Genomic DNA, 27543 nt, shown 5'->3' with positions numbered 1-27543 from the left:
AAAAACGACTTAAGTAGCACTTTAAAGTATTTTTACTTAAGTACTTTACAGCACCTTTGATGCTGTATATTCCCCCCTTTGGTGGCGATTATGTTGATGTATGATTTAAAAAGCATCCCGATCTGCCAAGCCTCAATGAAGGCCGCGTCCGAGGTGGTTCTGAGAGAGGCTCACCAGCAGCGTAGCCCCATAATTGTCTGAGACTCCTGTGGTATCAGCCCATCACTGGTGCCCATGAACTCAAATCAGGGTCTATGGTGCTAGCTTGGCCTGAACGGTCAGGGAAACACACTGACTCCTTCAGTTCCTTTGTGACTGACTCCGGTCCCTTGTTCTTCTGAACAGTGTAGGCTATATGGAAAGGTCATTAGATACAGATGTGCTATCTTAATTTGACCAGTTTCTCACAGCTGGAAAATAATCCTGCAGCAACAGGAAATGTGAATTATTATGTGGATTATAATTAATGGACCTTTTTGTAGGGGTTGATACATTTTTTTGATAGGATAAATCAAATCTGACATTTTAAAGTGGAAATTTCAAACTTTAGAAGCCTTTTTAAACCTTGAATACACTGCAATTAGCATTTCCTGCTGCACAGGGAAATTCTCTGCAACAACAGAGTGATCAAATGAAGATAGAACATCTGTAGGCATTCTGTTGAGTATTAGTGTTCTGAACAGTGTTGGCCTAACCTACATGGAGGGGTAGAAAAGGAAGTCCAAATAACTCCTCATCCAAAAGGAAAGGCTGACATTAGATAGGTCTGCTGTAGAAGTATTAGTTTCCCTTGGCCCTCGTATTACTTGGCAAGAAATCCCCCCAAAATTACTCTGTTGATTTCTGTAAATGGCTTTTTATAACAAACAGAACCTATCTCACCTATTTGGCGTGCTTGATGTGGAATAGCTACTGGCACACCACACAGCCCATCCGTATTGACAATGGCACTTTCCGTAGAGCGGAAAGCAGGACAGAACCATGGCTACTCACATTACCTCCGATTGGGCTGACTGGCTCTGATGGGGTTTTGATTTTTGCTAAGGCTGATGAAAAGGCTTTTTATTTTTCCTTAGCATGTGTGTATCTTTTGTTTTCTCTGCTCTGCTCAAATGCCCCGGCTTGCCTCCCTGCCCATTACACTGAATTCTGCTCCCTTTACTTTACAGATTGAGAGCACCAAGCTAATAACAGGCTTTTGACGTTTAGGATGCAGGGGAAATGGTGCGCTCCTTTGTCGGTGGATTGGAACTGATTGTTAATTTGCTGAAATCAAAAAACAAAGCGGTACTGGCGAGCGTGTGCGCCGCCATAGCCAAAATAGCCAAAGATGAAGAGGATCTGGCAGTCATCATCGACCATGGGGTTGTCCCGATGCTGGCCAAGCTGACAAACACAGTAAGTACATCTCAATGTAGGAGGACATGAAATACCTATAATCCTTCTCAATTAGTGTTTACTGTGAATATTCAGTCCTGTTATAAATTGACTATCTATTATATTATCATAAAGTAACTTAATAGTTCTGAGATCCCTGTAAACAAGCTCTATTGAGTAGTATTCATAGTATAGGCCCTAGTCAAAAGTAGTGCACTATATAGGGAATAGGGTACCATTTGAGATGCACCCATAGATGTCTGATGTCTTGTTCTCTCTGTATTAAAGACTGATGATAAGCTGTGTCGTTACCTGGCTGAGGCAGTCGCCCGCTGCTGCATGTGGGGCAGTAACAGGGTGTTGTTTGGGGAGGCCGTTGCCCCCTCGTTCGTTAACTGAAGTCCAAGGACTCCTCGGTCCACCAGACCGCAGCTCAGGCCCTGTTCCAGCTCTCCAAGAACCCCAGCAACTACATCACCATGCACGAGAACAGAGTGGTCAAGGTATGTTCACTTCTTTACTCACAAGCACTTGTCCTTTCCACACCTAGTAGTCAAGGTACTGATTGGTCATCAATTCCGGGCTGTGTCGCAGCCGGCCGCAACCGGGAGACCCATGAGGCAACGCACGATTGGCTCAGCATCGTCTGGGTTAGGGGAGGGCTTGGCCGGTTGGGCTGTCCTTGTCCCATCACGCTGTTACGCCTCCTGTGGCGGGCCTGGTGCATGCACGCTGACATGGTTGCCAGTTGTACGGTGTTTCCTCCGACACATTGGTGCGGCTGGCTTCCGGGTTAAGCGGGCAGTGTGTCAAGAAGCAGTGCGGCTTGGCAGCGTCGTGTTTCGGAGGAAGCATGGCTCTCGACCTTCGTCTCTCCCGAGTCCGTATGGGAGTTGCAGCGATGGGACAAGACTGCAACTGCCAATTGGATATCACAAAATTGGTGAGAAAAAAAGGTACAAAGTAAAAAATATATATATTTTCATTAATATATTTGCTCAAGATCAATTCCTCCAAGCATTCTCCTCACACCTTCATATACTTTCTTTAAATGTTTATTTATAGAGTACCAGTCAAAAGTTTGGACACCTACTCATTCAAGGGTTTTTCTTTATGTTTTACTATTTTCTACATTGTATAATAATAGTGAAGACATCAAAACTATGAAATAACACATATGGAATCATGTAGTAACCAAAAAAGGTGTTCAACAAATCAAAATATATGGCTACTTTGAAGAATCTCAAATATAACATATATCTTGATTTGTTTAACACTTTTTTGGTTATTACATGAATCCTTATGTGTAATTTCATAGTTATGATGTCTTCGCTATTATTCTACAATGTAGAAAATAGTAAAAACAAAAAATACCTTGAATGAGTAGGTGTGTCCAAACTTTTGACTCGTACAGTAATTCCTTTAGATTTTCAGTATAATGTAGTTGCACATAGTTCTTTTTTGCATTTTAGTTGGTGTTTTGAGACAAAATACTTCATCAGCATTGATGAAAAAGGCTCTGAGCCCCATCACTCTACTTTGTTTTAGTGATGTGTGAAAACATTGGTAATAAACGTTGAAAAGCTGTAACTATTTTCAGAGCCTTTGACCAACGGAGCAGAAACAAAGCTAGTTTTATTCTTGTCCGAAACATGACTCCACTTTCTAACCGTCATGGGAATTCAACAAAGCAAACAACTCAGTGTGTGCAAAGTGCCACTTCCCTTGTAGACCCTAGATGCCATTACAGAGCAAGTCAAAAGGCTGTATCTTGGGTAACTGTTGCTAAGAGTTGTCCCCTGACATGAGAGCAGAATGCAGCAGTGACATGTTTGAGGCCCAAGGAACAGGGCCACAGTTGTCTAGAGCTAAAGGAGAACAACACTATGTTATGGGGGATACTTCAATGTTCTTTTGTTACAATCCATAGTTGACTGAGAATAGGGACAGTGCGTGTTTCATACAGAATAATATTCTTTATTATTTTCATTTTCCAAAGCTTTTTCCTAACTAGTCATGTTTATATTTATGTGACATTAATGTAAGTATTTTATGCTTAGATTAAAACTGTGTTTAACGTCATGTCGTAGAGAACAGCGTAATGCAATGTTTGGGATAATGTTCCCGTTTTTTTCTAATTCAATCACATTACTTTCAGAACAAGATTTTCACATGAGAAATCTTTTGTGACCACATACTTTTTTTTCGACAACAACTGCGATGTAAATTAAGAAGTGGTTCTACCATTGCAGCCAAATATTTGTTCCCGTGTTCATTTAATGGTGTACTTTAGCTTGATCTGCTGTTGCAGTGTATGTGGCTCAAAGCTAGCCATAATTGGTAGCTGGACTGAACATTGGGTGTTCCGAAAGAGTAATGTCCAATTTGCAAAAGTCGTTAAGCAGAATATTTTTTGAAGTTCAAGCCACAACAAAACCCGGACAGCTGTGTGAGTGTGTTTGTGTCTGTGTACGTACACATGTTTGTGTACGTGTGTGCGTGTCTGCTCACCCTGCATACCACCCTTATAATCAGTCTCTTTCTGTTTGCCCTTATTAATGTACCAGTGCAGAGTGAGTTGTTTCAACACAAATCCAAAATGTATTTTGGGATTTTAAAGAGCTTAATTAAGAAAGAAAGGCAGGCCACGTTACGTTACACCACTATTGCGTGTTTAAATTGCTGTTAATCTGAGCAGTTAAAGGAAACACACACAGGCGGCTGTATTGTTTCAGTCTGACTGGGTTCACACTAACAGTCTGTGGATGTATACCTGCCGGACCCCTGGAAACATTACAACACCAGAGCCTGTCAGTAGTCAATCAATCAATCAAATGCATTTATAAAGCCCTTTTTACATCAGCAGATTTCACAAAGTGCTTATCCAGAAATGCAGCCTAAAACCCCAAAGAGCAAGCAATGCAGATGTAGAAGCAACGGTGGCTAGGAAAAACTCCCTAGAAAGGCAGGAAGAAACTTAGAGAGGAACCAAGCCCTGACGGGTGGCCAGTCCTCACTATTGCCCCACTGGGCACACACCGGTTGAATCAACGTTGTTTAGACGTCATTTCAATGATTTGACGTTGACCCAGCGGAGAATAGATGTTGAATTGATGTCTGTGCCCAGTGGGGCAACACTAAGTGAGATATTGAGTCCTGGCCGCATTATGTAGGGCCGGCAGGTAGCCTAGTGGTTAGAGCGTTGGGCCAGTAACCAAAAGGTTGTTGGATTGAATCCCTGAGCTGACAAGGTAAAAATCTGTTGTTCTGCCTCTGAATAAGGCAGTTAACCCACTGTTCCCTGGTAGGCTGTCAATGTAAATAAGAATGTGTTCTTAACTGACTTGCCTAGTTAAATCAAGTCAATTAAAAAAAATGTACATCCTGCTTATGATCTATGGATTGGTGTGTTAGAACAATATTTCCTATCCTTGTTTGAGTGGGGTTTATCGAGGAGCGATGCTGGGCTCTCTTTCTGTAATGTTACATTCGGTCTAATTTACGGCGGAGTGTAAAATTCAAGACTGCTTCTTGTATTATTGCAACCATATTTCAAAGGGTATTTTCTCTGCCATTGAAAAGCTCTCAAAACATGTACAACCACAAGTAGTATAATGCTGTTGTAGGATTCTCTCTCTCTCTCTCTCTCTCTCTCTCTCTCTCTCTCTCTCTCTCTCTCTCTCTCTCTCTCTCTCTCTCTCTCTCTCTCTCTCTCTCTGCACTCAGAGTACTGTAACTTTCCTCCCCAGCATTCTTAATGGTGTATAACACAATCCCCTAAGCTTAGCAGAGGAAATTAAGCATTGAAAAGAAAGTATTTTACACTGGAAAAGACATTAGTGATCCGTCTGAGTTTTTTTCGCTCCTTTTTTTTCTGTCCCTCGGTCTTAAAATATCCAAATGCTATTTCATTGCATCTCGTCAAATTTCATAAACTGTTTTAAAACCTTAAAGCAACTTTTAATATTGCATGAAAAATATGAAAACATCTTTATATGAGCAGAGTTAATACCCCAAACTATTTTTTTTACAGTGTTTGCCTTGGTGATTTCATTAGGTGTACAAAATGCTTCGCTTAGAGGTTTTGTGTTTTGCCACTGTGTTATTGTGTGTTTTGCCACTGTGTTATTGTGTGTTTTGCCACTGTGTTACTGTGTGTTTTGTCCTGCATTCCGTTCCCTGGTTCTATTGGGGAGCTCTGTGAACAAGTTCAGGAATGAGGAGCTTTCAGGGGCTGCTAGCTTTCCCAGAGGAAGTGTGTACCAGGGCTAAGCAGAAAAAGTGCCAAGATGAATTGCCCTTCCCGTTTGATTTGACATCTACACTTGGTATCTCACAGTTTTATAAGGATGGTGCTTGATTTTGTCCCTTGTACAAAATCAACACACCCTCCTCTTTGCTTTACATTGCTTCCAGAGGGCTGGGGATTGTTTGCTGAAATCATAAATCCTTGTGGACAGCTTCAGACAACTTTCTGTATTAAAGAGGCTCTTTCACAAGAAAGCTTTGTGAAGTAAATTGATGTAAATTACAAAATGCAGATGGTAATTATTGGTAATTTTCAACTGAAGTTATTCCAGAGAATGGTCGTTGCCAGCTCCTAGCTGGTATGTATTTTATGGCTTTAAATCCCTAAATGAGAAAAATGTTGTACTGTTGTTGCCACGCGTGCTCTACACTCCTCCTGTGCTTTGCTTTGCACTGTCTGTGTTTTGTTTCCATTTTCTGTGTACTGTACGCTCAAAGTAAACGAGTGAACAAGGAAAGGGAGAGAGAGAGGGGATAGAATGAAGAGAGAGAGAGAGGGAAGGAGGTAGAGTGAAAGAGTGAGTGAAAGCAGCAGTCAGAAAAAAACACTGCAGCAAATATTTCTGAAGTTTCCTCTTAGTCATGCTTTATCTGTAACAGGATTTCAGGTTGTGGACTGGATGTGGTGAGCAGATGATACCCCTAGTACACGCCACTGGAGCTGCTCTGTGCAACTAGCTACTGTACTGTATGTTTGAAATATGTAGTGTGTTATGTGTTACGCTGCCTAGTGCTATGACTCAAGCCTCTCTCTAATGTCTGGTCTGGGATGAGGAGGGATGTCCAGTCCAGCAGCTCTCTCAGGTTGGACATGTGTGTGTGGTACCAGCATAGATCTAGACTAAGTCTTACAGTACAGTAAACTTTCCTTGAGGCAAACCCCCCCCCCCAAGTCAATGATTTGAACGCTGGGTTTTTCTCTACTGACAGAGAGATGGGGGGGAAACTGCTAAACGGTCCTGGCTCAGTTGAGGCCGTAGAGAATTTTGTTTACCTTGACTTCCCTCAGTAACTCCCCTTCCCCTCAGCCCAGAGCTCAGCTCAGCTAAATGCTGCCTGTTTGGGCTGTTCGCTCACAGCGTGGAAGGAGCAGGGGCCTGAAACACGATGTTGCATCCCAAATGGCACCCTATATAGTGCACTACTTTTGACCAGGGCCCAGATCAAATGTAGTGCACTATATAGGGAATAGGGTTGCCATTTGGGATACATTCATGGGCCAGGAGAACAGAAGTTCCAGGACCAGTCCTGTAATGCCTGGTTGGTTGTCAGACCCAGGTGCTTTCATGGAGGATTTAGAGACCCCAACTCTTCAGGAAACAGCAGTCCAACACCGGAGCACTTAACACCTTGACACCTTCATGCGTGACGGGAGGGGAAGCAGGTAGCCTAGTGGTTAGAGCGTTGGCCTTGTAACTGAAAGGTTGCAAGATCAAATCCCTGTGCTGACAAGGTAAAAATCTGTTGTTCTACCCCTGAGCAAGGCAYTTAACATTGCTCCTCATTGAAAATAAGAATTTGTTCTTAACTGACTTGCCTAGTTTAAAAAAGTTAAAGTTTTTCTGAATGAATTTGGCTCAATTACAGTTTTTCTCAATGGCTTTGGCTCAATTCTTAATTGAGATTTTTTTTTTTCAAAACAATAAGTTTAAATCTCTGAACAATTTGTTTTTTGTTCACGCCAGATTTGAATATCGCATTAATTTAAGCAAATTGCACGTGTTTTGGCACGTGTGCAAAAGAGTAAGTACAATTGTATACAATTTGCACAATAACTACATGCAGATGGCTTGCTGATCAAAACTGATGAGTTGATTCTCAGTGAAATTGTCATACTCTTCACAACTTCTAAACATTCTTTCATCGTGTGAGCCATCACATGCAAAATTATCCATGAAATTATCAAAATCTGTCAGACATACATGTATATTCCATAAATATCTATGACATGGAATGTTTGTGATGTCTGCAAAATTGGAAATTACCTGCCAGGTGACATAGTAATGAAATAGGAATCACAATCTTACCAATCAAGTTTGGAAGCATATACACTGCTCAAAAAAATAAAGGGAACACTAAAATAACACATCCTAGATCTGAATGAATGAAATATTCTTATTAAATACTTTTTTCTTTACATAGTTGAATGTGCTGACAACAAAATCACACAAAAATGATCAATGGAAATCAAATTTATCAACCCATGGAGGTCTGGATTTGGAGTCACACTCAAAATAAAGTGGAAAACCACACTACAGGCTGATCCAACTTTGATGTAATGTCCTTAAAACAAGTCAAAATGAGGCTCAGTAGTGTGTGTGGCCTCCACGTGCCTGTATGACCTCCCTACAACGCCTGAGCATGCTCCTGATGAGGTGGCGGATGGTCTCCTGAGGGATCTCCTCCCAGACCTGGACTAAAGCATCCGCCAACTCCTGGACAGTCTGTGGTGCAACGTGGCGTTGTGGAATGGAGCGAGACATGATGTCCCAGATGTGCTCAATTGATTCAGGTCTGGGCGGGCGGGCCAGTCCATAGCATCAATGCCTTCCTCTTGCAGAAACTGCTGACACACTCCAGCCACATGAGGTCTAGCATTGTCTTGCATTAGGAGGAACCCAGGGCCAACCGCACCAGCATATGGTCTCACAAGGGGTCTGAGGATCTCATCTCGTACCTATGGCAGTCAGGCTACCTCTGGCGAGCACATGGAGGCTGTGCGGCCCCCAAAAAATGCCACCCCACACCATGACTGACCCACCGCCAAACCGTCATGCATCTCCAGACTCTGTCACGTCTGTCACATGTGCTCAGTGTGAACCTGCTTTCATCTGTGAAAGCAACAGGGAGCCAGTGGCGAATTTGCCAATCTTGGTGTTCTCTGGCAAATGCCAAACGTCCTGCACGGTGTTGGGCTGTAAGCACAACCCCCACCTGTGGACGTCGGGCCCTCATTACACCCTCATGGAGTCTGTTTCTGACCGTTTGAGCAGACACATGCACATTTGTGGCCTGCTGGAGTCATTTTGCAGGGCTCTGGCAGTGCTCCACCTGCTCCTCCTTGCACAAAGGCGGAGGTAGCGGTCCTGCTGCTGGGTTGTTGCCCTCCTACGGCCTCCTCCACGTCTCCTGAGTGTACTGCCTGTCTCCTGTAGCGCCTCCATGCTCTGGACACTACGCTGACAGACACAGCAAACCTTCTTGCCACAGCTCGCATTGATGTGCCATCCTGGATGAGCTGCACTACCTGAGCCACTTGTGTGGGTTGTAGACTCCATCTCATGCTACCACTAGATGTGAAAGCACCGCCAGCATTCAAAAGTGACCAAAACATCAGCCAGGAAGCATAGGAACTGAGAAGTGGTCTGTGGTCACCACCTGCAGAACCACTCCTTTATTGTGGGTGTCTTGCTAATTGCCTATAATTTCCACCTTTTGTCTATTCCATTTGCACAACAGCATGTGAAATTTATTGTCAATCAGTGTTGCTTCCTAAGTGGACAGTTAATTTCACAGAAGCGTGATTGACTTGGAGTTACATTGTGTTGTTTAAGTGTTCCCTTTATTTTTTTGAGCAGTGTATATTAGGGATAGGGGGCAGCATTTTCACTTTGGATGAATAGCGTGCCCAGAGTGAACTGCCTCCTACTCTGTCCCAGATGCTACTATATGCATATTATTATTACTATTGGATAGAAAACACTCCGAAGTTTCTAAAACGGTTTGAATTATGTCTGTGAGTATAACAGAACTCATATGGCAGGCAAACTTCCAAACAGGAAGTGGAAATTCTGAGGCTGGTCGATTTTCAACTCATCGCCTATTGAAATCCCAGTGGGATATGGATCTGTTTGCACTTCCTACGCCTTCCACTAGATGTCAACAGTCTGTAGAACGTTGAATGAAGCGTCTACTGTGATGTGGGGCTGGATGGGAGCTGTTTCAGTCAGTGGTCTGGCAGATTGCCAGTTCCTGGTCATGCGCATTCCAAATTATATCGTCTTGCGTTCCATTACTTCTGTAGACACAAAAGAATTCTCCGGTTGGAAAGTTATTGGATATTTATGATAACAACATCCTGAAGATTGACTCTATATTTAGTTTGACCAGTTTATTCGACCTGTAATATAACTTTTTGAAGTTTTCGCCCGAGTTCGCCTGGATCTGTGCGAGCATTTGGACATGTGTACTAAACGTGCTAGCAAAAGTAGCTACTTGGACATAACGAACAAAACAACAATTTATTGTGGAACTAGGATTCCTGGGAGTGCATTCTGATGAAGATCATCAAAGGTAAGGGAATATTTATGATGTAATTTTGCATTTCTGTTGACTCCAACATGGCGGAGAAATGTTTTTTATATCTGAGCGCCGTCTCAGATTATTGCATGGTGTGCTTTTTCCATAAAGTTTTTTTGAAATCTGACACAGCGGTTGCATTAAGAACAAGTGTATCTTTAATTATATGTAAAATATGTATCTTTCATCAAAGTGTATGATGAGTATTTGTGTTATTAAATGTGGCTCTCTGCAATTTCTCCGGATATTTTGGAGGCATTTCTGAACATGGCACCAATGCAAACTAAGATTTTTGGATATAAATATGCACATTATCGAACAAAACATACATGTATTGTGTAACATGATGTCCTATGAGTGTCATCTGATGAACATCATCAAAGGTTAGTGATACATTTGATCTCTATTTCTGCATTTTGTGACTCCTATCTTTGGCTGGGAAAATGGCTGTGTGATTTTTGGACTTGGCGGTGATTTACATAATCATATGTTGTGTTTTCGCTGTATAACATGTTTTAAATCGGACACGATGGGTAGATTAACAAGATGTTTATCTTTCATTTGCTGTATTGGACTTGTTAATGTGTGAAAGTTACATATTTCTAAAAAATATTTTTGAATTTCCCGCGCTGCCTTTTCAGCGGAATGTTGTCAGGGGTTCAGCTAGCGGAACGCATGTCCTAGAAAGCATATGGAGCTTGCACAATCACTACCATTTTTTAACATGGAGGGACATCACAACCCTGAAAAGCAGCTACATGTTTGTGGAAGAGAAAGAAGATGTGTAAGAATGCGTGGTGGTGGTGTTAGGGGAAGACATAATAGAGGAAGAGATAGAAGGCAAAGAACAAGAGTCCCTGATGAAATCAAAGCCACAATTGTGGGACATGTCATAAACCATGGTCTTACAATGGAAGAGGCTGGTCGGAGAGTACAGCCTAATGTAAACAGGTCCACAGTGTCATCAATTGTGCAAACATTCCGTAGGGAAAACAGGTAAATATGTACTCGTTTTTTTACTTTCGTTACAGCATTTCATTGACAACAATACAGCAACTATTGTAAAGGTAAATGCAAGTCTGAAAATCACAATGTACCCTGAGATATGTATGAGGAATATACAGTAATACTGCACAATTTGAATACAATATACTATCGGTGACACGATCTATTTGTGAATTTTACATGTCATATATAGGACTGCACAACGACCTCATGCTGTTGGCAGAGCAGCAGTATTCAGCCATCAACAAGAACAAGACATTTGCAACATGGTCATAGCCAACAATTCCATCAGGCTAAGAGATCCAAAGTGCAATCATAAATGACAACAATATCTTTGCAAATATCAATTCTGTCAGCATTTCCACTATAGACAGAGTTTTGAAAAAAAATCAAATGACTATGAAACAACTGTACAAGATGCCATTTGAGAGGAATAGTGACAGAGTGAAGGAGCCGCGGTACCAGTATGTCCAGGTAAACCATTGGTGTGCACATGGTATATTGTACAGGGAGTTTTACTGTACTTCAATGATGCCTGTATATACTTCTTGAAGTTGTAAATACCCATAAGAACAGAAAACATTTATACTTTACTAAACTGTCTAATTCTAGAATAGGCTATGTGAAACTAACTTTATATTTTGTTTCTGTGTTACTATATAGAGAATAATGGAGCTGGAAGGACATGAAATGACACACATTCTTGTTTTTGTGGACTCGGCTGGGTTCAATCTGGCCAAAGGCAGGAGACGTGGCCACAATCTCATTGGACACCGAGCCACAATTGGCACACCAGGCCAACGTGGGGGCAATATTACAATGTGTGCTGCCATTTCTGAGAATGGTGTGAGCACACATGTTCCACACATTGGGCCTTATAACACCCAACTTCTCCTGTCCTTCCTAAATACACTTTACAGAGACCTAATACCAGAACACCAAAGAGGTTTAGTTAGACCAGATTTGCCATATTATGTAATTGTGTGGGATAATGTCAGCTTCCATTGAACCAACATTGTTAGGGAATGGTTTGCTGCACATGAAAGGATAACAATGGAGTTCCTTCCACCATTCTCCCCATTCCTGAATCCGATAGAAGAGTTTTGTTCAGCATGGAGGTGGAAAGTATATGACTATCGGGCACAAGATCAGATGTCACTGTTAGATGCCCTGAATGCTGCTTGTGAGGACATCACAGGCAAATCATTGCAGGGGATGGTTGCGCCACGCACGGAGATTTTTCCCCCGGTGCATCGCAAGGGAGAACATCATGATGATGATGTTGACGAAAGTCTCTGGACAGACCAACAAGAGCGACAGGATGTCCACCAAGAAGATGGGAACTTGTAGTGTTACGTACTGTGAGGAGGTACAATTTAATMTTTTTTTTTTACAGAACTACTGCATGTTCTTTCATTGTTGTTGCATGTTTTTTTTGTGGCAAATTTTCTGTTCACTATATTTGACTTTACATGTCAGAAATATGTAAAAATATGCAAATATGAATTTTCTGTTTACATGTAACACATTGCTACAAAAAAATTGCTGTATACATACAAATGTGCATATCCTTTTTCTGTGTACTACAGTATTGTACAGTATTGACTTTTCCCAGTAAACTTTGACCTACTGTTGAAATCGGTATCTAAAAAACTCATCGGTATCTAAAAAACACAATAGCATTCAGCTAGACAAAACTGAAATGATTGTATACTACAGTAAGCAGTCAGTGTCAACAAAAAAGTAGAACAGAACTGAAATGTGTATATAACAAACARTTCCAGGGTTGACTGCCATGGTGAAAAAACATCTAAACATTTTAACAAGTACGGCTCACACGATGACAAAAAAAACTTCTAATTTTGTTGGCATTGGCCAATTTAATGACGCAATATCTTGGTTTTGAAGCATGAATTCAATGTTTTGGGTGAGTTACTACATTTTGCAGACATGCAATAGAATTGGGATGTCCCATAAAACAGTTGTGACAATTGCACTTACAGTTTAGAGAATGTTAAGACTGTTTAAGAAAATGAGCCAAAGCGATTGAGAAAACATTATTAATTCTAAAAACCAGCTGAAAATCCAGTGCTTTTATGTTAAAAGAGTTTTGTTCTATTTAAGTCTTCTATGATGTATATAAAGTGTAATATTGGGATACAAAACTTAAAATTGAATACATTTAAATATCTGACATGTTGAAGGTGTTTTCTTTTTTTTAAAGCCCATAACCATGTGTGTGAGGTGTATACTTTTGTTTCAGAGTAGATTGTTTAAGACTACCAAGAAACACTCTGTGTGACCCTGATTTAGCCCACTGCAGTAAAAGGTTAAAAACCTCAGACCCTCTTGATTCATTTCTCAAACCAGGGTAGTGCGAGTGTTCATGTTACCGCAGTTTGGTAATATTCTAACAAGTGGTGTATTATAGTCTTCGAGATCCCAGCTGGGGAGGAGGAGGAAGAGAGAAAAAAATGCAAAGAGAGACATGCTTATCTTAGCCTAGCTGTGGGCTTGGGGAGACCTTATTTGGCCACGTCTGAATAACATGCTATGAAGTTGGCAAAACGTTGATTCTGGCACTTTGCAGGCATCCTCTCTTTTCACAAAAGAGACTTGTGTCTGAGCCTTGTGTGTATAAAGTTTGCATTTCAGAGGTGTTTTGGATGCTATTAAAAAACAACAACATATAAACTAGTGTTACTGCCACAGATATACTAACTGATACACTGATYTAATGAAAGTGACCAGTATTCATAGGACAACATCCTTTWAAAAAAAAAATCCAAATCAGGGAATTAATGGGAATAGAAGGGAATGGTAGTATTATTTTCTCAGCTTTTTGGGGGTTTTGAATGTTCGCCCAGAGTGTGTCTGTTTGTGTGCTCACTGCTCGTGAGAAGTGAAAGAAGATAGAAGCCTCATCTTTCATCTGTTTTCCTTTCGCTATTTATCTTTGAGCAGAACATTCTGGGAATGCCTTTTTCTCTGCTCACTGGCACTGCGCTAGGCCGCTAGCTAACCACACAAATGTGCGGAGCAGGATTTTAAGTTTACATGTTTCGCGGAAAGAGTCAGAGTTCAACCTCAACCTCACATTGACTTACATTATGAACACAATGATAACATGGGAACAGAACAGAGACAAGTACTGCTCTGTAAAGATCAGACCAGTACTGAACTCCCTATCAGGGCCAAAGGCAGGCTGGTTCAAACAGTTGGAGATAAGAGTCAATGAGGCATGTGAGGGTCAACTAGATGGCAGAGATTCACATTAAGGCGCACGCACGCACGCACGCACGCACGCACGCACGCACGCACGCACGCAGCCCCACACACACACACACACACAGCACACACACACACACACACACACACACAGCACACACCACACACACAACAGACCCCACACACACACACACACACACTATATTATAGTCAATATATAGAACTCTTAAAGGCCCAGTGCAGTCAAAAACATGATTTCTCTTAAATATTTTCCACTCTATGTTGGATTTGTGAAATTGTGATCATGCCAATTTAGTGTAAGAGCTGCCTAATATTTCAGCCTAAATTGCTCTTTCTAAGAAGCTATTTCTGTGTATTTTTTACCATTTTAATTGAAAACAAATACAGTAGGACTGTACTTAATTGTTAAAAACAGAAGAATCCCGTCACTTCCTAGCTGGTTGAACATCAGAGAGAGGGAGAGAGAGAGAGAGAGAGAGAGAGAGAGAGAGAGAGAGAGAGAGAGAGAGAGAGAGAGAGAGAGAGAGAGAGAGATACCAGTTAAGTCAGGCTAAATAACTAAAGCGTTCCTCCTTCATAAGGCACAGAGACCAGATAGCTAAACCATTGGAGAGGCAGGCACACTGCTTCATGAAATGAGTCTGAATCAATTTAGTGAGGGGATTTAGTTGTTTACGAAGGTCTTAAAGTAGGATAATTTTCTTTGTATGCAGGATACTGTCTAGAATATTGTTTGCTGTGTTACTTAAAGGATCACCAAGGATGTGTCGTTTCAACACCAAAAAGTAGGGACACAATTGGTTGACTGCTCATACGCCTGGTTCAACATATTCTTGCTATACAAGACTTCAAAAACAAAAGTTGCTATTTTACAGAGCTTTAAAGCTTACTTTTGAGTTAGGCCTCAAACTTTAGAGCCTGAAAAGTACCTAGAATATACTGGATGATTAATGCACTGTCAAGTATACATTTTGTTTGGGACTTGTGAGCTTTGGGCGTGTTTATTTTCAAGATTTGAAGTAACCTGTTTTGTTTATTATTGATGCAAACCAGAAAGCCTCCAAAACTAAGTTGTGTGGCTTAAGAGAGCTCAATGGCACACCATTGTGATTTAATGAAGGAGCACACATTGAACACATTTAAAATGTCCATTGTGCCAGAGTATTTGTGCCTGCATTTACTTTGATTTTGATTTGGCAATGCAGCTGCCCACAAGCTTGATGTAGTCTCTTTTTAAACACGAAAAAACCAAAGATACCATACTTAAACCCATATAGTGTTTTTATTTGGCAGGCTCCTCCATTTGGGCTCCCGAGAGGCGCAGCGTTCTAAGGCAATGAATCTCAGTGCAAGAGGCATCACTACAGTCCCTGGTTCWGATCCAGGCTGTGTCACATCCGCCCGTGATTGGGAGTCCCATAGGGTGGCGCACAATTGGCCCAGCGTCGTCCGGGTTTGGCCGGGGTAGGCCATCATTGTAAATAAGAATTTGTTCTTAACTGGCTTGCCTGGTTAAATAAAATAAAATAATCTCCATAGGTTTACATGTTGTGACAGTATAATAAGTAACTCTTTCGAACACAATAAAAACGTTTTTATGTATTTTATGTAAAACCCTAAATGTGGGGCCCCCAAAAATAACATGTTCAGTAAACAGATCAAACAGCAGATCCATTATTCAAGCAGCAGTAATAGTCGGATATAATCTGACCTTTGGAGTAGGTTTTTAATGCCTAGCTCTGCTGCTGCATGCTAGACAAATGCTTTCATCTGAACACACTTTGCAGAGAGAGGCAGGCAGGCAGGCAGACATGTGCTGCTTGCAGCTGTAACCCATGTCCCATGCTCATGGCCTGGTTAGGAGGTTAAAGAGCGACAAAACAGTGAGAGAGAGAGAGACACGCGGAGGAGCCACAGCTACTGTATACTGTGCATTGCCGCATGAGTGACAGTGTGTGCACTAGCAAGTAGCATCTGACTTTGCACAAACTATTTGATACTTACAACACTTTCCAATATCAAGAGATTTACTGTCATATCACCTCTGATTAAKCAACTGCTTCCTTACAAGAATGAATGAGATTGAACAGATTGTAGTGACTTTAACCCTGTCATCTCCTCTCTCCCCCCGCTGTACTGATGATGATGATGGTTAACATTGTCCTCTCCTCTCTCCTCCCTGCTCATATAGCTTCTGCTAGGTATGCTAGGCTCCACTGACGAGGTCCTTCAGGAGGCAGCCGCTGGCTGTGTGGCTAACATCCYCCGTCTTTGCCCTGGCCAATAAGAAGGCACGATACGGTTAACCAACCACAACCACAACGACCTCCCCAGCAGCTACTGTGTCCTCATCATCACCTCTTGGGTCTGATTGGATGTCATGGGTCCAGATCTACTCCAGTAGTCTCCACAGAGAGACTTTTCTCACCATCCCTCTATCCTTTCCACCCATCCCACAGAATATAGGTGTGATTCAAATCAAATCAAATATGATGAGTGATGCATGTGTATTTATGTCCCTTCTTCCTTCTGCCTCCATCTGTCATAGCAGGAAGCGTTTAGTCCATGCTACCCATGAATTTAGATCATTGTTTCATTTGGAGGTCATACAAACATATAGGACATACAAACATTTGTGCCCATGCCAGATACGCCATCACTGTACCTGAGAGTGAAGCGGTTTAGAGCATGTATTGTTCAGTCACATTCCTTACGTAATAAACACGAGACACTGATATCTAAACAAGACCACATCTGGTTGTGTTACTCACTTCAACACATGCACCTTAAAAAACTGAAAATATGTCTGTGAATCACAGGGAACACAAACACAGACACAACCTGCGATGAGTCATTGAGAGATATTGGGAACATAATAATGCATTGTTGGGTCAGTATATATTAGGTTTGCTTATTTGCTCAACAGTCTGTCTGGCTGTATACAAAATCAAGAAGATATTCTCGTAAATGTTGAATGATACTCATAAATTCAATCAACATTGACGTAAACGGGCAGAATATGGCGATAACATCTCAGAATATAATAGAAGGTCCCTCCTGCACTACAAATATGAGTAAATATGAATCTTAACATGTAATTGGTATGAACAGTTTCCCTATTAATCACAATTACCTAATGTATTATCTGTTGCATTATGGGTAGACATGGCCATTATAAGTAATTGGGAAAATGTATATTTGAAATGTGCTCATTATTTTTGCCAGTAAAAAAAACAAGCAAATAAGTATTTGTGGGCACTGGGACCACCTTAGAACCAAAAAACTAGCATGGCATCTGCTCAACAATACCCATTAAACGACTCATACGTGACCAGAATCTTTCTAAGATCCAATAACTATTGCTGCCTATTTATACAAATAATGACATGAATAAAAAAAGGGAGATGCTTGAGCAGATGCTTGAGCAAGCCCCTCATGTTGTGTGCTGTCTCTCTGTTTCTCTGTATTTCTCTCTCTATCTCTGCCTCTTTCTCTCTCTGTTTCGCTCTCTCTCTCTCTCTCTCTCTCTCTCTCTCRCTCTCTCTCTCTGTTAAATGTTTCAATTTGGAGGTTGCTGACTGGAAGGATATGCATAACTAACATCATTAAACAAATGTCGCATGTTCCGCTGAAGGAAAGGAATTTATGAGATGTATAACTCCACTACATGTTTTAGCCATTGGAGAGGAGGGGCAGAGGCACCAGAGGCAGATGCACTGCTGCCTGGGAGTTCAAGGGGCATAGCATTATCCATAGTGCTTAAAAATAAAAATGTATATTCCTCTTGTTCACGATGTCTTCCCAATGTATGCTGCTCAGTCAAGGTGACTAATTAACCAATTGAAAGCATCCTCCTTGTTATCTTAAGTAAATACTGCGTTTCTTGTCTTGACCGTGTTGCACTTTGAAGAACATCAGGGAAAGGAAAGGGAAGTAATAATAACTATTGCTGCCTATTTATACAAATAATGACATGAATAAAAAAAGGGAGAATGGATGTCTTTTTTATTGAATAGAAAACAAAACATAACAAACGTGAAGGGATTCAATGAGAAMAATGAATTGCTGCTTATGCTCGGACATCCCTACTAGTGTGGTAGGAAACTTGATGAGTGAGTATGTTCTCCTCCTCCTCTGTCTTGTGTCCAGTGTCCTTAGTCAAAACAGGCCATGTTAGTTTCCATTGTTTTACAATGGGCTGCATTCAGGCAGGCCATGGCTGCTCCACCTCTCCTCTGGTCTGGCTGCTCCAGTGTCCTGGTCCTAATTAGCCTCAGCCACCGAGCCACTGGAGGCATCCCAAATGGCACCCTATTTCCTATATAGTGCATAGGGCTCTGGTCAAAAGTAGTGCACTACACAGGGAATAGGGTTCCATTTGGGCCACACACACTGAGACTACTGACTCCTCCTGACTCCCATAAAACATTTCAAGGGACTTTCATCATTAATAATATCAGCCTGGCTGAGCTAATATTGAAAATTAGCAAAACATCAAAAATATGTGGTCGAGAAATCTTCATCACTCTTGTGATGTTTTAAGCAGTACCAGCTGTCACTAAGGGTTACTGTGGGAGCACGGAGACAGAGAGGAGAGAGTGAACTTTAACTTGATTACTCTGAACAGGGAGCTCCTTCCAAAAATCTGAACGAGGAGCTGGAGCTGGGCTGAGGAAGGCCATTGTGTCGAAACGATTCAAAACAAATAAATACCCCAGTGATTAATGGCACTTTCATTGCTCATGCAGATGCACTTTACGACCTTTCAAAAAACATGCCGCATCTGAAAACAGATTTTTAGGAAACGTTTAAATGAGAAGCATTTGGTAACCTAAATAAGCAGATGCTTGAGCAAGCCCCTCATGTTGTGTGCTGTCTCTCTGTTTCTCTGTATTTCTCTCTCTATCTCTGCCTCTTTCTCTCTCTGTTTCGCTCTCTCTCTCTCTCTCTCTCTCTCTCTCTCCCTCTCTCTCTCTGTTAAATGTTTCAATTTGGAGGTTGCTGACTGGAAGGATATGCATAACTAACATCATTAAACAAATGTCGCATGTTCCGCTGAAGGAAAGGAATTTATGAGATGTATAACTCCACTACATGTTTTAGCCATTGGAGAGGAGGGGCAGAGGCACCAGAGGCAGATGCACTGCTGCCTGGGAGTTCAAGGGGCATAGCATTATCCATAGTGCTTAAAAATAAAAATGTATATTCCTCTTGTTCACGATGTCTTCCCAATGTATGCTGCTCAGTCAAGGTGACTAATTAACCAATTGAAAGCATCCTCCTTGTTATCTTAAGTAAATACTGCGTTTCTTGTCTTGACCGTGTTGCACTTTGAAGAACATCAGGGAAAGGAAAGGGAAGTAATAACTACTAAGATGGTTTCTCTGCGCTCTGGTCCTCTGGCCCATTGGTCATAAACCCACAGTTCAGTTGAGTATATTAGCGGAGCCACAATCCCTCTGAGAAAGGAAACTGCCACTTTCTGTAGCCTGTTGGCTGGCACAGGTACATTATTCATGGAAATTAGAGGTTGTGTCTCCACGCCTTGGCAGAGGCAGCAATTACGTCTGGTCAGTCCCTTCCCTTTAGTCGCCATCACTGGAGATTCCATCCTTCTTATGGCTTCATTGAAAGGGGACAGACATAGTGGAGGGATATCCCTGACTGTTGTTGACCGGTCTGTTGTCCCCAGGTTCAAGGAAATGTGAAGGCCTGGCTGCCACACCCGCTAGACTGACTAGTACCTCTGACCGATAGCATGACCCTGCTGTACAATACACGCACAGTCCAGACTTCGTACTACTGTAATTCTCTATAGGTCAGGTGATGGGCTTAACCAAGGTTCAAAGGTCATATTGACTGTTTAATATACAATACAAGACACTACATTTAGTAGGAACTGGTACTGAAATATTGGGATACGAGCTGCTCAACTGTCTCAGAATGGAACTCTTCTTTTGAAGTTTCTGAAAACTTCACATCTCCCCAGGTAAAGGGTGGCTACTTTGAAAAATATAAAATATATTTAGATTTGTTTTACACTTTTTTGGTTACTACATAATTCCATATGTGTTATTTAATAGTTTTGGTGTCTTCACTATTATTCTATAATGTAGAAAATAGTACAAATAAAGAACAATCCTGGAATGAGTAGGTGTGTCCATACTTTTGACTGGTACTGTATATCAAGCAAGTATTTTTTTCCCCCACAAGTATTATCAGATTAACTACTTTGTATAGATAATTATCAGACTACAAATGCTGGTAAATACTCAAATACATTCAGTTATAAAAAAAAATCACAAAAGTAGTGCACTGGGCCATTACTGGTCCTGTATTAGCAGACAATATAGACCTCTTCAGCCTAGGCGAAAAAATATATATGCAAAAAAATTGCAGCACCCTGACCCACAAACTACTTCCTGCGGCTATGGGTTCTCAATCTGTAAATGTGGTTTTATATCATTACAGCTCTCTCACACAAACAGCTAGGGCCAGCCAGGCCTGTTTGTTGGTTGGTCAGTGGTGTGGTAGCGTGTCATAACACTCTCCTGCTGTTTGCCCAGCGGGCTGCAGGCAGTGTGTCAGTTTCCCTCCCCACGGATCATGTGCCCTCAGAATTCAATATTCCTTAAAAAGGTTAAATGCTTCTTGTAATCCACTTGCATTACTGGGTGGTTTCGAGACGTTTTTAATCCTGACGTTCCCATCCATAAAGTGTAAATAACTAGCTGGCCCGACAATAAATAAACAGATAAATTAGTGGGCAAATACCACAGAGTCTGGGTCATGTTTCAGGGCTAGTAGAGTAATGTCTCCATAAAGGTCTCAACAATATTAATAAATAATACCTACATTAGTAATGACAGCCCATGTACTTTATAGGGCTTCGAGGTTTGCTCAAACAGGAAACGTACCTGTGGTTCTACAGACCAAGGAGAGCAGGGCAGTGATGGTTAGGGCATTAGGAAACATTTTCATTAAGGGCAAGAGATTTATAGACAAATATTACTCAGCCGTTAACCTGTGGTGTTTTATCAATAAAACTACCATTACCATTGTGTTCACGAAATTGAACTTTTGACCCAAAAGTAATAATTTACTAACATAAAGCTAATATATACTATGATAAACCCAGTCTTTACACCACAAGCTGGAATGATATAGCTGTGACATATACCTTTTGGGAAACACTGATACACTGTAGGCTGCTACTGCACATACTGTACACGTACAGTACCTTGTAAAGCTGCTCAGACACATGCAGAGTCACACACACATGCACTAAGACAGAGATAAATTGGCGTGGACAAACTCCCACACAGCTGTGAGCCATAAGCCATCCAGATTTTCTTCATGGTTCAGAATCAACCTGAGAGCTGAGCTCCTTGTGGCTCCCCAACAAAAATGATATAATCCCTGAGCTTTCATCAGGGTGTTTTCATCAAGCTATCACAGCTCAGCTCTGGACAACAGAGGGAGAAACATGCAACACAGAGGAATGATACCCAATCAACACATCAACTGTGAGGTATAACAGAACTTCCTACTGAGTATCTGTAACAATGTATTTCTGCACTTCTAAAGACACATTTATACCTGAAATGAGAGACTCTCAGAAGATTATGCTTCAGAGGTAGCTCCTCAAAAGCAAAAGGATTGTACTCAAGGTTTCTCCTCAAAAGCTATGTGAGGGCCATTCATTTGATTGCCCTGTCAATCAACCTACCTGTCTCTATTACCTGTTTCTATTCCACCAATAGAATGGAATCCTGATACATAACCTGTCTCTCATGTTCTGCTCTCCCTCCCCAGAATTGGATGCTGTTTTTCTCCAGCTATGTTTCTGACATTAATGAATGTCCTTGCCCTCCGTGCCATGCGTCACGCTAAAGCACAGCCCAGCTTTCTGCTGTCAGTTTCTCAACTGTCTACTCAAAAAGAAAAACACACGCACAGAGTGAGAGGCATTGAACTTTTTTTGGTCAACGACAAAGATAAGAAACAATAAAATAAACATGTGCAATGCATAAAACCTACATATTCAGGAGATTCAGAACGCATTGATGGATTTTTAGGAGGCCATACAGTATATGTAAAAGTAAATAGAAGTAGAAAATGTTAGAAGTGCATAGGGTGCCCAAACATTTACAGTATTCCTTAACACACTATAATTGCCAGAAAAGCCTCAAGGCCACTAAATGCATCTAGGATGTGTCCCAAATTGCCCCCTATTCCCTATATTGTGAACTACTTTCAAAAGTAGCAGTGGTGGGAAAAGTACACAATTGTCATACTTCAGTAAAAGTAAAGATACCTTAATAGAAAATGACTTAAGTAAAAGTGAAAGTCACCCAGTAAAATCCTACTTGAGTAAAAGTAAAAGTATTTTGTTTTAAATGTACTTAAGTATCAAAAGTAAATGTAATTGCTAAAATATACTTCAGTATCAAAAGTTAAAGTCCCCCCAAAAATCGAATTCCTTATATTAAGCAAACCAGATGGCACCATTTTCTTGTTTTTTAAATTTATGGACAGCCAGGGCCACGGTCCAACACTGAGACATAATTTACAAACAAAGCATGTGTTTAGCGAGTCCTTCAGATCAGAGGCAGTACGGATGACCAGTGATGTTCTCTTGATAAGTGTGTGAATCAGATCCTTTTCTTGTCCTGCTGAGCATTCAAAATGTAAAGAGTACTTTTGGGTGTCAGGGAAAATGTATGGAGAAAAATATACATAATTTTCTTTAGGAATGTAGTGAAGTAAAAGTAAAAGTTGTCAGAAATATAAATAGTAAAGTAAAGTACAGATACCCCAAACAACTACTTATGTAGTACTTTCAAGTATTTTTACTTAAGTACTTTACACCACTGAACAGTAGTGCACTGTGTAGGGAATAGGGGCCCATTTGGGATATAGCCCTAACAGCCCTGGGTATGCAACTAGTTTGTGGACACCCCTTCAAATGAGTGAATATGGTTATTTCAGCCACACCTGTTGGTGTATAAAATCGAGCACACAGCCAGAAGACATTGGCAGTACTGAAGAGTTCAGTGACTTTCAATGTGGCACCGTCATAGGATTACCACCTTTCCAACAAGTCTGATTTGGGTTTGGCGAATGCCAGGAGAATGCTACCTACCCGAATGCATAGTGCCAACTGCAAAGTTTGGTAGAGGAGGAATAATGGTCTGGTGCTGTTTTCATGGTTCAGGACCCTTAGTTCCAGTGAAGGGAAATCTTAAAARACTACAGCATACGATGATATTATATGCGATTATGTGCTTCCAACTTTGTGGCAACAGTTTGGGAAAGGCCCTTTCCTGTTTCAGCATGACAATGCCCCGTGCACAAAGCGAGGTCCATACAGAAATGGGTTGTCGAGATCGGAGTGGAAGAACTTGACTGGCCTGCACAGAGCCCTGACCTCAACCCCATTGACCACCTTTGGGATGAATTGGAACGCCAACTGCAAGCCAGGCCTAATCGCTCAACATCAGTGCCCGACCTCACTAATGCTCTTGTGGCTAGTAATGGAAGCAAGTCCCCTCAGCAATGTTCCAATGTCTAGTTGAAAGCCTTCCCAGAAATGTGGAGGCTGTTATAGCAGCAAAGGGGAGACCAACTCCATATTAATGACCATGATTTTGGAATGAGATGTTTGACGAGCAGGTGTGCACATACTTTTGGTCATGTAGTGTACGTGTGAAAAAATTGTGCAAAAATAGTGCACATCTACAGTGCATTCGGAAAGTATTCAGACCCCTTGACTTTTTCCACATTTTGTTTACGTTACAGCCTTTTTCTAAAATGGATTAAAAATAAATAAATCCTCATCCCTCTGCACACAATATCCCATAATGACAAAGCTAAAATATGTTTATAGAAATATATATTATATATATATATATAATATATTATTACATATTAAAAATWAAAAACAGAAGTATAATTTTTACATAAGTATTCAGACCCTTACTCAGTACTTTGCTGAAGCACCTTTGGCAGCAAGTATTCTTGGGTATGATGCTACAAGCTTGGCACACTCGTATTTCTCTCTGCAGATCCTCTCAAGCTCTGTCAGGTTGGTTGGTGAGCGTTTTCCGATGTCTCCAGAGATGTTCGATCGGGTTCAAGTCTGGGCTCTGGCTGGGCCACTCAAGGACATTCAGAGACTTGTCCCGAAGCCACTCCTGCATTGTCTTGGCTGTGTGCTTAGTGTCGTTGTCTTGTTGGAAGGTGAACCTTCGCTCCAGTCTGAGGTCCTGAGCGCTCTGGAGCAGGTTTTCAACAACTATCTCTCTGTACTTTGCCCCGTTCATCTTTCCCTCGACCCTGACTAGTCTCCCAGTCTCTGCCGCTGAAAAACATCCCCACAGCATGATGCTGCCACCACCATGCTTCACAGTAGGGATTGTGCCAGGTTTCCTCCAGACGTGATGCTTGGCATTCAGGCCAGAGTTCCATCTTGGTTTCATCAGACCAGATAATCTTGTTTCTCATGGTCTGAGTGTCCTTTAGGTGCATTTTGGCAAACTCCAAGTGGGCTGTCATGTGCCTTTTACTGAGGAGGGGCTTCCGTCTGGCCACTCTACCAAAAAGGCCTGATTGGTGGAGTGCTGCAGACATGGTTGTCCTTCTGGAAGATTCTCCCGTCTCCACAGAGGAACACTGGAGTCACCATCGGGTTCTTGGTCACCTCCCTGACCAAGGCCCTTCTCCCCCAATTGTTCAGTTTGACCGGGCGGCAAACTCTAGGAAGAGTCTTGGTGGTTCCAAACTTCTTCCATTGAAGAACGATGGAGGCCACTGTGTTCTTGGGGACCTTCAATGCTGCAGGAATGTTTTGGTACCCTTCCCCAGATCTGTGGCTCGACACAATCCTGTCTCAGAGCACTACGGAAAATTCCTTCGACCTCGTGGCTTGGTTTTTGCTCTGACATGCACTGTCAATTATGAGACCATATATAGACAGGTGTGTGTCTTTCCAAATCATGTTCAATCAATTGAATTTACCATGGGTGGACTCCAATCAAGTTGTAGAAACATCTCAAGGATGATAAATGGAAACAGGATGCACCTGAGCTCAATTTCAAGTCTCATAGCAAAGGGTCTGAATACTTATGTAAATAAGGTATTCATGTTTTTTATTTGTAATAAATTGGCACAAATTTWAAAAAAAACTGTTTTTGCTTTGCCATTATGGGGTATTGTGTGTAGATTGATGAGGAAAACATTTAATTTCATCCATTTTAGAATAAGGCTGTAATGTTGAAAAAGTTAAGGGGTCTGAATACTTTCTGAATGCGCTGTACATCCATTTTAGGTGCATAATCCCATACAGTTATTGCAGAATCCTAACTAACAGAGTGGAACCTAACAGGGTGGAAATTGGAGCCTAAATTAGCTATAGCTCTCTAGGTGATTGAGATTAAGATAGCATAATGGTAAATATTTGAAGAGGATTTTAACTTTTATATGAAATGTATTTTAACATTTTGACATTTGATTAATTTTCTCTATAATTTAGCCTAACGGGGTGGAAATGTATCAGTGAGACGAACAGGCTAACATCATAAAGCATGGAAAATAGATAAAACCTAGTGTTTCTATTTATTTTGCATTGCACCAAACAAATTATGACACTTCCTGAAGGAGATGTCATTGTGGGAAGGGGCTGTTTTCTTAAAGGAGAATTACTACAAATGAACATGGTGGAAAGTGATATCAGGGACACACAGACAATGTTAAATACAACAATAATAAATAGAATAAATCTGAGGGGGGAAAAAATAAGAATTGAAATATGTTATTATTTTATGGCTAAAATGTATTGTAGAAGTTGATGAATTACACCCAGGGACAAGGCAAAAATAATGACATCCACATTTAAAAAAAATCTAAATGCATAAAATTCCCTTTCAAGAGCCATAATTTTGTGTTTTTAAGGTAAAGGACACTTGATATTATATGTAAAGCCTTTTGGAATCCAGGTTTTACTTTAAATAAGAAGTGATATGCATTTCCTGGGGACAGAAAAGGCACCACATGGTAGAATGGTCCAACTGGTAGATTTAGATATGCTGTTGAAAGGAGGAGCCACTATACATGTTAATCTCAGGGGGATATGTTGACCCTGAAAGGTGACCCTAAAGGTCATAGATCATATCAGAAGCATGTAAAGTGAGTTACTTTCAGAAGGGGCATAGGCCGCCAAGTTAGATATCACACATAGCTAGCTTATTGAGCAAATAAACTGACCTTAATTACAGTTATTACATGACASACTCATTCATAGTATGTTTGCACAAACTACTTGCAAAAGTCCCCCCATTAAATGAAAATAAACACAAATAAACAATAATTGCATGGGTCTCTAAACATCTATATAGGTCTGCTGCTTAGTCACATACAGAGAATCACTACCTTGGATAAACCCGAAAAGGCAACAACTCAAGAGCACAGCATTTCTAACTCAGGCAGAATTGCCTTAAAGGAGCAATCTGGGATTTAAACATCAACAAAACGGCCACCTGGTTTAAAAATCCAAAAATGGATGTACCAATTCCAGATTGCCCCTTTAAAAAACGTGTGCAATTACAGTAAATGAAAGGGTTCATCAGTGGTAATCAGTGATAGGCTAGGCGATCTATAAAAGCACAACATTTTTTCCTGAATGCCACCACACTCTATAGATATGCTGTTTTCTGTTTTCCAGCAGCAGGGCTGCATTGACGACCTTGTAAAAACCAAGGAGCATGTTAGCTCAACAAAATATCAAGTGTTGCCAGAAGTGATAACATACGGCTAACGTTATATTTTAGCATATGCAAATGTTATATAGTTGTATTTCTTAAAAGGACAACATTTTTTAAAACTTGGCCTACTTTTAAATGTTAGCCTTTGATAGGCTATACTCAAAACATAAGCACTCTGGCAGATTGTGCATAAAATGGAAAATGCTCAATATGAACTGATGTCTGGAATAAGAATTACATTTCAAGTCCATAATTGTAAATAACCTCGCATTTTACACGCTCCAATTGACTGCGACCTATAGCTGAAACTCATGAGCACCTGCACAGATGCAGTTGACCAAGCCAGGGACCGTTATTCGGTGAGAATGTGTTGCTTCACGTCAGACTACCCCTGCTACATACTCAAGCAAATGTGCGTACAATAGAATGTAACAWAAATCCCACTAATATATACTTTATTGCTTATAAATTTGATATCGAGTGCAATAATAGACGGATGGAAAAAGTCTAGACGCGAACTACCAGCGAAACACTGCAGCGCTGT

The 27543-nt window shown here is 41.1% G+C and overlaps 1 pseudogene; it reads left to right on the top strand.

Annotated features, from left to right (window-relative positions):
- LOC111953917 (outer dynein arm-docking complex subunit 2-like) overlaps window positions 1-20301 on the top strand; it is a 77714-nt pseudogene extending 57413 nt beyond the window's left edge.
- Window positions 20302-27543: the final 7242 nt, after the last annotated feature.

The sequence above is a fragment of the Salvelinus sp. IW2-2015 genome, linkage group LG27 (genome assembly GCF_002910315.2).
Source record: "Salvelinus sp. IW2-2015 linkage group LG27, ASM291031v2, whole genome shotgun sequence".
Taxonomy (NCBI): domain Eukaryota; kingdom Metazoa; phylum Chordata; class Actinopteri; order Salmoniformes; family Salmonidae; genus Salvelinus; species Salvelinus sp. IW2-2015.
The sequence above is the reverse complement of the archived record's forward strand: the minus strand, read 5'-3'. Positions and strand labels throughout refer to the sequence as shown.